This window comes from Diaphorina citri, unplaced genomic scaffold (genome assembly GCF_000475195.1).
Source record: "Diaphorina citri unplaced genomic scaffold, Diaci psyllid genome assembly version 1.1 scaffold691, whole genome shotgun sequence".
NCBI classification, from domain to species: domain Eukaryota; kingdom Metazoa; phylum Arthropoda; class Insecta; order Hemiptera; family Psyllidae; genus Diaphorina; species Diaphorina citri.
In genome coordinates this window covers 49,921-64,380 of record NW_007378124.1, presented here as the reverse complement: position 1 = coordinate 64,380, position 14,460 = coordinate 49,921, and positions in this window count along the sequence as shown.

Below are 14,460 nucleotides of genomic sequence, written 5' to 3'. Positions count from 1 at the left end.
AAGTCAATAGGGAACTCAATACATACGAGTACATAGGGGACTCTATGGGACCATATGGGAGTGGCCCATTTCATGTCCGGGTGACTTGGTTTCTCAACATATCTCACAAATCTATCTCCGCTGTGAGCTGCGACGATATTTATTTATATTTCTGCCAAGCTTTCAACAATAGAGCTGTTCCTTTATTTCGAGCACGTAGAGTTTCAATAGTTCTACGGAACAGTTCATTGAGTCAACTGAGGAGAAATTTCTCTATTTATTTTTATTTATGTGTTCTGCCAAGCTTTCAACAATAGAGCTGTTCCTTTATTTCGAGCACGTAGAGTTTCAATAGTTCTACGGAACAGTTCATTGAGTCAACTCAGGAGAAATTTCTCTATTTATTTTTATTTATGTGTTTTTTCTCTTCATAATGTGATGCACTGAGCACAGAGCGTACACAGCTTGACGATTTTTTCCCCCTCAGAAGTTTTCCTGTGATTTGAAACGAAAGTTCCCTTTACAAGGGAATGTGGGGAAAGTTCTCTCTACAGAGGAATGAGGAAATGGGAGTGAGAGCTCTCTATTCGACGTAATAGTTTGGGGGGAAGGGAGTGATGACGGAGAATTCTGCCAAACGAAACGTATTTTTCATCACTATTTATTAGGTAAATGGATTTTCTCTTATTGAAGTTACTGACTAGGACGGGAGGGAGAAAGGGTTCACGATTTCTTCCACGTTTCGTTTCTTAATGGTCTGATTTCTGGTAGAAAATGCCCTCCAGCTCTTGAATGAAAATGCAATTTATTTTTTCTACCAAAATTTTTCTTCTTTGTACTACTTACGTTCAAGTTGCAACTTACCTTGCAACCGAGTACACAGGGAATAATGTGGAGCAACTTACCGAGTATACTTGGTTTCGTTTGACGCAACAGGTAGGACAGTATAGCACTGAAACAATGATTCCATTCAACTTCGAAATTTCGAATCTCGCTTACCTGAAAAACACAAAAGTTAGGTAATAAATTAATTGTCCCATATAATAGATATCTATACATATTACCAAGAGGTTAGTGGTCTTACACACCAAACCTTGTGCGTAAAATCCTGAAGAAGGGGTGATTATTGACCATTTGGTAATTGAGGGATCTGGTATTTGGAGCTGCCATGCTCTATTGGTTAAAGCAGAGCCAGAGCCCACTCAGACGTGACTCTTACCTAGGGTAAGTAGGGTAGTTATAGTTTCCCCCTCAGAAAGATGTCATTTGTATTTAGATGTTAGATCATTAGAACAATGCCTGCGTTATCCGTTAAATACGAGCATAATTCAGCTACGAAACCTTCCCATGCAAAAGAGGCAACCTAAAGGCTGATACTCTCTCAGACCAGCCTCTCCTGAGAAGATATCCAAAACATTTGAGATTCATTAAACTTTATGCTTTTAACGTTAGTTAGAGATAAAGATTATCTAAATGTCATGTGATAGCGAGTATGAAACCCTTTGTCTCTGTTCCTAGCTAATAACAATATCTTAATGATGAAATACATAATGAATCACAGAAGCTGCTAGCGGCTAGAAATACAGGACTGTCCAAAGGTACGAGTGGTATCGACCTCCGTGTTCCAGTACTCAAAGCTCAAATACATACTGAGCAAGTGTGTCCAAAGGATGTGTTAGTAAGTATCATGAATGTATACCTGTACCTACGTTAAATATGAACAGATTCGACCAACTCTAAAATCCATAGTCTAGCTTTCTTAAAGAGCCGAATATAATCTACATACATAATCCACTGAGCCAAATAAAACCATGTAACTAAATATAATATTTCCCTAGGAATACCATCACTAAACAGCCCTAAGAGTACTTAAGTACAATCTACAGGTAAATTAACCATGGGAAAAATGTAGCAAAGTTACGTGCTGCATTTGCTTGGTCCCTGCTTGTAAATAGGGTAGGGGTATGGGGTAAGGGCATTATTGGGAAGACATGTAATTAAAAAAGAAGAAAAAAAAGGAAATGGAAAATGTTGACCTTTTTCTTTAGTTAAAGTTAACAAACAAATAATCTACGCCACGGTCCGTTAACGAACTCGCGGTCCTCAAGTTGGACAGCCCCGCGCGCACTAACAATGTCTAATCAAGGAAACCGAAATAAAATAAATAAAATTTAATTGATAAATAAAAAGTTAAAGTTAACAAACAAATAATCTACGCCACGGTCCGTTAACGAACTCGCGGTCCTCAAGTTGGACAGCCCCGCGCACTAACAATGTCTAATCAAGGAAACCGAAATAAAATAAATAAAATTTAATTGAATAAATAAAATGAATGACTGCAAGAAGTCCCGACTTCAGAAACCTCTTATAACGAGATCCAGCCATGCAAGTGTGAGACATTCTTCCAATAGTTTTCTATTCCGCACAGCCAGAGAGAACTTACACACAGAAAACAAATTCAACAAAAAGGTTAATCACAACAAAATAGATAGTAATTAATCATGCGGAATTCTTTTGTTTCCTTTCGTCCCGAAGAGATAATTCTATTAATTTTTAGCAAGTAGGTAAGTAAGTAATTCTTTTCCTCTGATGAAGACTCCAGGGTAAGGTAGGAGGTTCTATTAATTTTTAGCAAGTAGGTAAGTAAGTAATTCTTTTCCTCTGATGAAGACTCCAGGGTAAGGTAGGAGGAGGAGGAGGAGGATGAGGAGGAGGAGAAGGGAGAAAATGAGAGTAGGAGAATATTATTTTTGATTGAATTTTGTAAATAGGTAACTTTGTGAAGGTCCATTCTAACTATTGGGCTGTATATAAAACGAATACTACTTCACCTAACAAAATGGGTACTAAATGATGGGCTTTGGTACAAATTCGCAGCAAAAGTTGTGGTGCTAACTTCACGCACCTCTACTTAGCTTCAGACAACAGTAGGCCACCTCCTGTTCCTTTCTTTTACTTTCTATTAGTTTTTAGCAAGTAGGTAAGTAAGTAATTCTTTTCCTCTGATGAAGACTCCAGGGTAAGGTAGGAGGAGGAGGAGGGAGAAAATGAGAGTAGGAGAATATTATTTTTGATTTAACTTTGTAAATAGGTAACTTTGTGAAGGTCCATTCTAACTATTGGGCTATTGGGCTGTATATAAAACGAATATTACTTCACCTTTTGGTGAAGTGAAGTAGTATTCGTCAACCCAATAGCAATACCATTTTGCATGGCGTACATACACCATCACCATCAAGTCATATTAATTATCCACACACATCTTATTTAAGTATACTCATGTATCATTGTATCTACCATTGTGCAATTTAGCAACAATAATAATACCCCACTATAACAGCAAGGGAAAAAAAGGTCAGTTTAAAACAACAAAGCTAAATAGGTAGTTAAGCATTTTAAATTTATATCTATTGTGTGTAGGTACCCCCGTTACATGAAATTCTCTCTCACTTCATCGTTCTCTCTCCCTCCCTTTCCCCCTTCCGCCGTTTCTTTCTCTCTCTCTCCCCTCTCTTTTTCTCTCTCTCCCTCTTTCTCTCTCTCTTCCTCTCTCCTTCCGTCTCTATCCCCTCTCTCGTAAGGTAAGTTGTATTTGAGAACAAATTTGACAGTCCGTGTCTTATACTTGTTTTTATGTATAACTTTTTTTTTTCTTCTTGGAAAAAAGAAAAACACGAATGTGAGTAGAATTTTAAATCTTTCCTCCCTCCCTCCTCCTCTCTTCCCGCTTTTTTTTATGACCCCCCATGTCATATGGGATTTCGGATATAAAAATATAACCCACGCTCCTGTGCACGAAGAAAGAAGGAACTCAGGGAAGAACAAGAGAATGAGAGAGAAGTGGGGAGGAAGGAGAAAGAGAGAAAGAAAGGGAGGGAGAGAAAGTTAAGATGAACGAAGGTTGAGATAAGAGAAAGGAATAAATCAGGAGGTAGACGGTTTTTTATATATACCTATATTTTTTTAACTGTTTTATAACGAAATGCGTGATGATGTGCGAGAAATTCATATCTATGGATTTCAACATGATCTGATGGGGATGAAAAGGCCGCTGTACGAAAGGGGACGGGGGGGAGGACATTCAAATGATGGAATGGTATCAAGATAAAAATAACTTTTTACTCACTTAAGTATAAATCGGGACTCAAATAATGAAGAAAGAGAAAGAGAGGGAGGGATGGAGAGAGAGAGAAAGGAAGGGACAGAGAGATAGAAAGCGAAAGAGAGGATATAAATAACGGAGATCTCTCTCTCTCTCCATCCCCTCTCACTTTCTCTCTCTTCTCTTTGTTCTAAGAAATCTGAGAATATTATTTCTCCCTTTTTTTCCAGGAGGGAAATCGAAAGCGAGGGAAAAGGTGACCAAAGGAAAGAAAATGGGAAGAAGATATTTCTCCCTTTTTTCCAGGAGGGAAATCGAAAGCGAGGGAAAAGGCGACCAAAGGAAAGAAAATGGGAAGAAGAAAGGGCGATGGGGATTCAGGGAGAACGAGGAGCAAAAGGTGGTTGGAAGTCCTTTATTATTCTGATTGTGATAATGTAAGTGCATCAGTAAAAAAATAAAAAAATATATCTCTCGAGTTTTCCACTCTTGAAATATTTCTACGACCATCCACGGAATCCCTATTTTCCACTCAATAGTTCAATACTCTCGTATGACACACTACAGTCACTACACCAATAAAATGTTTACAAAAGGCACCAAAACTCAAGAAAAGTGAGACATCATGCGTGTATTAAAGCTCCGTTATTAGTATCTTATCAGTTCTGATGTTTTGTTCTCATAATAAATAGGTTCGTACGTATAGGTACAACGTATCCTTTCTCGTGTTTTCATCACCAGATGTTCATGACTTAGTGTTTCTCTGAGGAAAAAAAGAATGTGGTACATAATTATCTACAGAATCGTACTTTCAAGCTAATGACAATAATAAGAATAGGTTCGTACGTATAGGTACAACGTATCCTTTCTCGTGTTTTCATCACCAGATGTTCATGACTTAGTGTTTCTCTGAGGAAAAAAGAATGTGGTACATAATTATCTACAGAATCGTACTTTCAAGCTAATGACAATTAAGGAGCGCTAAATAACTACAATAGGAGATACCTCGAAGTTGTGATCGTTTACCATGTAACTTCGGCTCATGGAAATCTATACACTCTCGTGCGAGTTACAGTTTTACATGCTCATTCAGATATTCAGTACAATAGGAGATACCTCGAAGTTGTGATCGTTTACCATGTAACTTCGGCTCATGGAAATCTATACACTCTCGTGCGAGTTACAGTGTTACATGCTCATTCAGATAATTATCAGAACACAACCTTAAACCTTAACGCATAATTTGCGCTCGGATAGACATCATATTTTCATTATTATAGCTAGGTCACCTTTTTTTTTACATGGAGACTGTAGATAGGACTTTGGTCTAAATATAGGACACTCAGATATTCAGAATAGAACAATATACGCTGTACTATTAAGATTAATGATGAGTGCCTGACGCGAGACCAAAAGCTGACGTTTTAAAACAATACAATAATGCTAGATGGAACTTTGCGCTCAGGAGCACACTGCTCTACTCTTTACAATGAGCTTTAAGTGCCTCCACTTAGAAAGTTCACCTATTGGAAGTTTCATGTACAAGCAGTCATTTTAGTTGTTTAAATATGCATCTGCTGAGTTTCGAGGACATATTATCTGTAAGATAACCACGAGGCAAGATTGATATGTACTTCAGATATTCTCTGTCATATATTATTTGAAATCTCTAAAAGTGTTATACCTAATTATGCACAAATTAGCCAATAAAAAGAGGACTTTGAGAGAGGGATACCATGTGAAGTACCAATTCACTATTGACGCCTTTTCTTCTTCGTCTCCTTACAAGTACATATAAATATAGAAAAGGATAAAATTCCTCGGTCAAATCCACATCATAAGCCTTAAGGAAGCTCATCCCAACCACTTTAGTAAAGAAAAACTCACTAACGTCACCCATCACAACGTATGTACACCAGTACATAACAAGTATCACACATTCAAGTTGTAAAGTATAAACAAGCATCACACAATCAAGTTCTCTCTCTCTCTCTCTCTCTCTCTCTCTCTCTCTCTCTCTCTCTCTCCCTCTCTCCCTCTCTCCCTCTCTCCCTCTCCTTCCGTCTCTATCCCCTCTCTCGTAAGGTAAGTTGTATTTGAGAGCAAATTTGACAGTCCGTGTCTTGTACTTGTTTTTATGTATAACTTTTTTTTTCTTCTTGGAAAAAAAGAAAAACATGAATGTGAGTGGAATTTTAAATCTTTCCTCCCTCCCTCCCTCCTTCTCTCTTCCCGAGTATGTACTATCATTGTAGAGATATTTTCGTTAATCTTTGGTCCTACAAACATGTGATCTAAGCAGCTCTTAGATGCTTTTCTCGTTCTCTCCCTCCTTTTTTTATGACCCCCCCTATGTCTTATGGGATTTCGGATATAAAAATATAACACACGCTCCTGTGCACGAAGAAAGAAGGAACTCAGGGAAGAACAAGAGAATGAGAGAGAAGGGGGGAGGGAGGAGAAAGAGAGGAAGAAAGGGAGGGAGAGAAAGTTAAGATGAACGAAGGTTGGGATAAGAGAAAGGAATAAATCAGGAGGTAGACGGTTTTTTATATATATATATTTTTAACTGTTTTATAACAAAATGCGTGATGATGTGCGAGAAATTCATATCTATGGATTTCAACATGATCTGATGGGGATGAAAAGGCCGCTGTACGAAAGGGGACGGGGGGGAGGACATTCAAATGATGGAATGGTATCGAATAAGATCAAGATAAAAATAACTTCTTACTCACTTAAGTATAAATCGGTACTCAAATACTGAAGAAAGAGAGAGAGAGGGAGGGATGGAGGGAGAGAGAGAGAAAGGGAGGGACAGACAGATAGAAAGCGAAAGAGAGGATATAAATAACGGAGAAAAAGGCGGCACTTAGCCATAGGACGGGGGGAGGACATTCAAATGATGGAATGGGATCGAGTAAGATCAAGATAAAAATAACTTCTTACTCACTTAAGTATAAATCGGGACTCAAATACTGAAGAAAGAGAAAGAGAGGGAGGGATGGAGGGAGAGAGAGAGAAAGGGAGGGACAGAGAGATAGAAAGCGAAAGAGAGGATATAAATAACGGAGATCCCTCTCTCTCTCTCTCCATTATATAAATAACGGAGATCTCTCTCTCTCCATCCCCTCTCACTTTCTCTCTCTTCTCTTTGTTTTAAGAAATCTGAGAATATTATTTCTCCCTTTTTTCCAGGAGGGAAATCGAAAGCGAGGGAAAAGGCGACCAAAGGAAAGAAAATGGGAAGAAGAAAGGGCGATGGGGATTCAGGGAGAACGAGCCCTCTCACTTTCTCTCTCTTCTCTTTGTTCTAAGAAATCTGAGAATATTATTTCTCCCTTTTTTCCAGGAGGGAAATCGAAAGCGAGGGAAAAGGCGACCAAGGGAAAGAAAATGGGAAGAAGAAAGGGCGATGGGGATTCAGGATAAGGAGAGAAGGTGGAGAACGAGGAGCAAAAGGTGGTTGGAAGTCCTTTATTATTCTCATTGTGATATAGTGTAGAATAGAATAGAATATACCTTGTTTATCCTGCCCGAATAGGACTGAAAAGTCCCTTTACCCCCTTTGGGGATTCAGGATAAGGAGAGAAGGTGGAGAACGAGGAGCAAAAGGTGGTTGGAAGTCCTTTATTATTCTCATTGTGATATAGTGTACGATTCATTTCACTTTTATAATGACCCGGGAACATAATCAGAACACAACCTTAAACCTTAACGCATAATTTGCGCTCGGATAGACATCATATTTTCATTATTATAGCTAGGTCACCTTTTTTTTACATGGAGACTGTAGATAGGACTTTGGTCTAAATATAGGACATATACAATCTACATACTTAAGTAAAGACGACTAAAGACTGTCCTCATTCTGCCTACCAGCTAATAAAAGAACAGGGAACAGGCGAACTGCTCGCATTCCGTGTTAACGTCACTCTGTGTACTTATAACCGCTAAATTATACGCCTAAGTACGACACATTAACCTTCCCAGCCTCGGTAGGGCCGGGAAAAGCCAGCAGTACGCGATTACCCAGATGGGTCCTATGTCTATGCCCTATGGATTGTCATTTGACAGTGAAATCCTGTTTCAAATGAGGCACTAATCTCAAGTTCTTAAGTCCTCGGTACCTAACTACAGTACCATATACTAAAGTAGCTTACTTACCCTCTTTTGGGTATAAATATAAATCCAATTGCACTGATGTCCTACATTTCGGTATCTCCTCCCTGTTTGGGTCAAATCTTTATTCAAGTGACAACAGATTTTTTCTTTCTTTCACACTTTTTTTTATATTTTATTCTTTAGAAAAAAAAGAAGTGCTTTGTAAAAAAAAAAATGGCACTCTCATTGAGCATTTAACAGATGGAGTGTAGGTGTTAGATGTTTTACCGTTTGAAATAATTTGTAGGTATCCAGGCACTTAATCAAATAAGATAAGTATTAATTATTATTTATTCTATAAGCATGTAGGCATAACCTATGTATATAAGGTAAGGTACCTAATTACAAAGTATTGGAATCGGGTCAATTTTTTAATTTTAGGTACCCAAGGTAAATGCACATTACGTTATAATAACGACTGTGGTATCCTGAAATGACATTTTGGAATTCCCCCTTAAGCTTAAGCTGTTCTATTGAAATTGCAGATTCATGATGCTGCGCTTCGATGAAGAAAATCAATCAAATTTAAAAAGCAAGGTAAATGCACATTACGTTATAATAACGACTGTGGTATCCTGAAATGACATTTTGGAATTCCCCCTTAAGCTTAAGCTGTTCTATAAAAATTGCAGATTCATGATGCTGCGCTTCGATGAAGAAAATCAATCAGATTTAAAAATGTGACATTATTGTTTGAGGTTGAGTGGTAAAGGTTTTCCTAAGTACCTAGGTGTGTATTAGAGACTCTTAGATAAAAATGTGACATTATTGTTTGAGGTTGAGTGGTAAAGGTTTTCCCAAGTACCTATGTACCTAGGTGTGTATTAGAGAATCTTACTACTGAGAGCTTAAAACCAAGTACTTACTCATCTAAGAAAATGAACAAAGTACCCAATGAACAAAAGAAACAAAGTGAAATCTAAAAGAACAGGGAACAGGCGAACTGCTCGCATTCCGTGTTAACGTCACTCTGTGTACTTATAACCGCTAAATTATACGCCCTTGTTTATATTTCCCCTCATTTGTTTGCTCTCTGTCTGCTTTAAACTTGGCCCCAATGCTCTCTTCCTCCCTCAATCTTTCCATCTTTCCCTCTTGCTTTCCTTTCGCCGTCGCTCATTCTTTTTCTATTAAAGTTCTGTTTGATCAAGGTAAGTAGATTGTGCCTATCTCGGGCAAAGTACACAAATATAACGAGCAGATTATAGTTTTATGTCATGTGATAGCGAGTATGAAACCCTTTGTCTCTGTTCCTGGCTACTAATAACAATATCTTAATGATGAAATACATAATGAATCACAGGAGCTGCTAGCGGCTAGAAATACAGGACTGTCCAAAGGTACGAGTAGTATCGACCTCCGTGTTCCAGTACTCAAAGCTCAAATACATACTGAGCAAGTGTGTCCAAAGGATGTGTTAGTAAGTATCATGAATGTATACCTGTACCTACGTTAAATACGAACAGATTCGACCAACTCTAAAATACATAATCTACCTTTCTTAAAGAGCCGAATATAATCTACATACATAATCTTCTGAGCCAAATAAAACCATGTAAATATAATATTTCCCTAGGAATACCATCACTAAACAGCCTAAACACTGGTTGAATGAACTGAACAAATTCTAGGAGCAGTTAAAGTTAACAAACAAGAAATCTACGCCACGGTCCGTTAACGAACTCGCGGTCCTCAGCTCACTAACGTCACCCATCACAACGTATGTACACCAGTACATAACAAGTATCACACATTCAAGTTGTAAAGTATAAACAAGCATCACACAATCAAGTTGAACATGTTCTCGTCAGAAGTCCTGGGGTCTCAGATGTTCCAAATTCTGCCTCGTTAGCACAAAGCATTTCTGTACGAATATCTCTTGTCCCATGTCGTATGTTCTTTGGGTGAAAGATTCATTTTTCATGTTTAATACCGTGTTGTATCCAAAGATTTTGTCTTTATAAATACCAGAGCATAGTGGGTTTTGTCTTCATTAGACATTTTCGTATGTTAAGCTGTAACTGTAACATACTGTGTTTGGTGCATTAGACAAGTCATGCCAGCACGTGAGATGTTCAGATGTTAGCTTCTTTATCTTCGCGTTCATTAATAACCAAGTTTGCTCGAAGTGCGTCATGTTTTAAACTAAAGCTTTTGTTTCAGGAGAAACTAGTTCCCAGATGTACTGGATTTAGAACACTATGGATGATGGTGGGACCTGTGTGAGAAGGCTTTTCCCGAACACATACTTAGTTATCCCAAATAATAGATAGGTATGTAGGTATTTAGTAGAGAAAAAAAAATCGAGAGTCTACATACATTACATTCTATAATGAGGACGATCGGGAATTGGAGTGTTAATCAGCACTCTTCAGCCCTTAGCAGGGAAAATTTGGGCTCAAAGAAAATCACTCCGGAAAATAAAATAAGCCAATTTAGGTCAAGTACCCTCAACACTGTGTGGATTTACGAAGAAAATGAAGAAAGCTGTCATTCAAATGTACTTTCCCCGAGGTTTTTTTCTAAAGGAAAACACTGATGTTTTTGAGTTAATTTATAATTTAATAGAAATCTCCCTCCCCTTTGGATGACGAGGAAAAAAATCTTTTCTTTTGAGGAAATCTTGTCAACCTCTAAATTATGCACGAAGTAATCCTTTTTGAGAAAAAAAAATTGAAATGGATACCCCAACCTCAAACTCATCAAATGAGGTAACATTTCAGCGAGGGAAATGTTTCCTCTATCCGAGTTAATTAATTATAAGATTTCAGTCCTCCTCCCTCCTCTTATATGAAATGGAGTCATCAATTTTGAAGCAACGGAGAAAACGACCAAGCCCAAACAAATTAATTAAATATAGATAGAGCAAAATATTACTAAGTAGGTATGTATTTGTGTTACGAGTTACGAGAAATTACCCTATCCTCAAAACGAAGAAAACTTGCGACACGAATCCAAATTATACTTACCCGTAATGTACTTTAAGAGTACTAGATGTTTTAGATAAAGGACGTCTTTCAAGGGATTCAAGGTAAATGCACATTACGTTATAATAACGACTGTGGTATCCTGAAATGACACTTTGGAATTCCCCCTTAAGCTTAAACTGTTCTATTAAAATTGCAGATTCATGATGCTGCGCTTCGATGAAGAAAATCAATCAGATAAAAATGTGACATTATTGTTTGAGGTTGAGTGGTAAAGGTTTTCCCAAGTACCTATGTACCTAGGTGTGTATTAGAGAATCTTAAGTACTACTGAGAGCTTAAAACCAAGTACTTACTCATCTGAGAAAATGAACAAAGTACCCAATGAACAAAAGAAACAAAGTAAATCTTAAGTACTATTGAGAGCTTAAAACCAAGTACTTACTCATCTAAGAAAATGAACAAAGTACCCAATGAACAAAAGAAACAAAGTACCTACTCAAAAAGAAATTATTCATTCTCACTTCATATTTAAGGGGGAAATAATTTTCCTATTTACGTACCTCCCTATTTCTTTACTTACAAAGGTACCCACCAAAAATCGAAAGGTACCTATGTACCTAGTATTTTACTTAGATTTAGGATAGTAGATGCCTACTTACTCATCTTTATATTTTGTTCTTTCACGTTGTATCTTCTCTCAACCTCTTCCACTCTCCTTCTCTCCTCACTTTCCTTCTTTACTTACAAAGGTACCCACCAAAAATCGAAAGGTACCTATGTACCTAGTATTTTACTTAGATTTAGGATAGTAGATGCCTACTCATCTTTATATTTTGTTCTTCCACGTTGTATCTTCTCTCAACCTCTTCCACTCTCCTTCTATCTCTCCTCACTTTCTTCCCACCCCACAGCTTTCATCTCTAGTTTCTTCTTTAGAACTGCCTCCCATATTCCCAGCCTCTCCTCGTATTTCATTTTCCAAGCTCCTGCCGTATGTTCAACTCATTTTGAATTTCCAAAATAATAATAATAATGAGGGTTCATTAATACACGTCACAGGTTACACGGCATAACGCAAATAACTTTTCCTCCTCTCTTCCTGACAGTCCTTTTTTCTTCTTATCCATCTCTCTTTTCCTTCCTTCCTTCCCTTTCTCTCTTTCCCTCTATCTCTCTCTCTTTCTCTCTCTCCCTCCCTCTTTTTCTTTCCCTCTCTTACCTACTTGTTTATAATGTATACCTACATTTTTTTTACCCGAAAGTTTTTTTTTTCTTCTTACTTTTCCATTCTTCTTGGTCTCTCTTTCCCTCTATCTCTCTCTCTTTCTCTCTCTCCCTCCCTCTTTTTCTTTCCCTCTCTTACCTACTTGTTTATAATGTATACCTAAATTTTTTTTTACCCGAAAGTTTTTTCTTTCTTTTTTACTTTTCCATTCTTCTTTGTATAGATAACTTCTTTCCTTGTTTATATTTCCCCTCATTTGTTTGCTCTCTGTCTGCTTTAAACTTGGCCCCAATGCTCTCTTCCTCCCTCAATCTTTCCATCTTTCCCTCTTGCTTTCCTTTCGCCGTCGCTCATTCTTTTTCTATTAAAGTTCTGTTTGATCAAGGTAAGTAGATTGTGCCTATCTCGGGCAAAGTACACAAATATAACGAGCAGATTATAGTTTTATGGGTACATTTATTTTTCTTTCTTTCAAAATACTTATTACTGAAGTATAGGGCCAAGTTTTCAAAATATCCGACAGAAAATAGGAGAGGGAATTAAAACTAAAGGAAAAAAATGGGAGGATCAGTTAGTAGTGAAGTAGTGTCAACCACATCCTCACGCTCACCTTATCGTCAGCAAACATTCCCAAGTACTGCCACTGTGTAGGTACTGTAACTTCTTTCTTTCAAAATACTTATTACTGAAGTATAGGGCCAAGTTTTCAAAATATCCGACAGAAAAATAGGAGAGGGAATTAAAACTAAGGGAAAAAAATGGGAGGATCAGTTAGTATAGTAGTGAAGTAGTGTCAACCACATCCTCACCTTATCGTCAGCAAATATTCCCAAGTACTGCCATAGTATAGGGCCAAGTTTTCAAAATATCCGACAGAAAAATAGGAGAGGGAATTAAAACTAAGGAAAAAAAATGGGAGGATCAGTTAGTACCTAGTGAAGTAGTGTCAACCACATCCTCACCTTATCGTCAGCAAATATTCCCAAGTACTGCCACTGTGTAGGTACTGTAACTGTATGCAGTCACCTTTAGTATAGGGCCAAGTTTTCAAAATATCCGACAGAAAAATAGGAGAGGGAATTAAAACTAAGGAAAAAAAATGGGAGGATCAGTTAGTAGTGAAGTAGTGTCAACCACATCCTCACCTTATCGTCAGCAAATATTCCCAAGTACTGCCACTGTGTAGGTACTGTAACTGTATGCAGTCACCTTCATTATTTTCTAGGCCCCAACCCCTAGGAAACATTTTATTAATGACATTCCTACCTGACTTTACTTACCTACACTAACAAACAAAATAATTCATTATTTTCTAGGCCCCAACCCCTAGGAAACATTTTATTAATGACATTCCTACCTGACTTTACTTACCTACACTAACAAACAAAATTGATTTCTTTCTTGTATTCAGATACTTAAACAGGCACTTTATATTCCTCGCAACGTCTCACAATGAGCCGTGAGTCATGACAAAGGAAATGCAAACATCACAGACGAAGGAGAATATTCCTATCAATAATATTCAGAATGGCAATAGATTTTTGGTTCTATTGTGACGTCACTTCCAATCCATTGTGTATTTGTTGTGTTAATGTTAATGACGAGGAGAAATTTCCTATAGATTTCTGAGTTCTGAGATTCATCTGTCTCTCTGATCAAAATGTGTGAGCCTGCATTAATGAGAAGCTTTGCATTGTAGCTCCTCTAGTACAATAATACGGGTAGTATCCCCAAAGAACCAAAGATATACATAGAATAATACCTTCCAAGTCTTCAATGCTCCTAGAATGTGATTGTTAAGAACAAGAACACCAAAGGAAAGAAAAACAAACCCTCCTTGTACCATATTATTAGCTTGATGTATTTCAGATCTGATTCTGGTCTCGTAATCCATGAAGATTTTAACAGAATGAGATTAACAAAGATATACAGGATAGACCAACTTCCTAATAAGGATCAACATGATTATTTTGTTCGTTCGTTATTATTATTACAGTCTGCTTCTACTTGATTATTTTGAAGAAAAAAAAAAAAAAAAAAAAAAAAATGGGGGCCTTCTC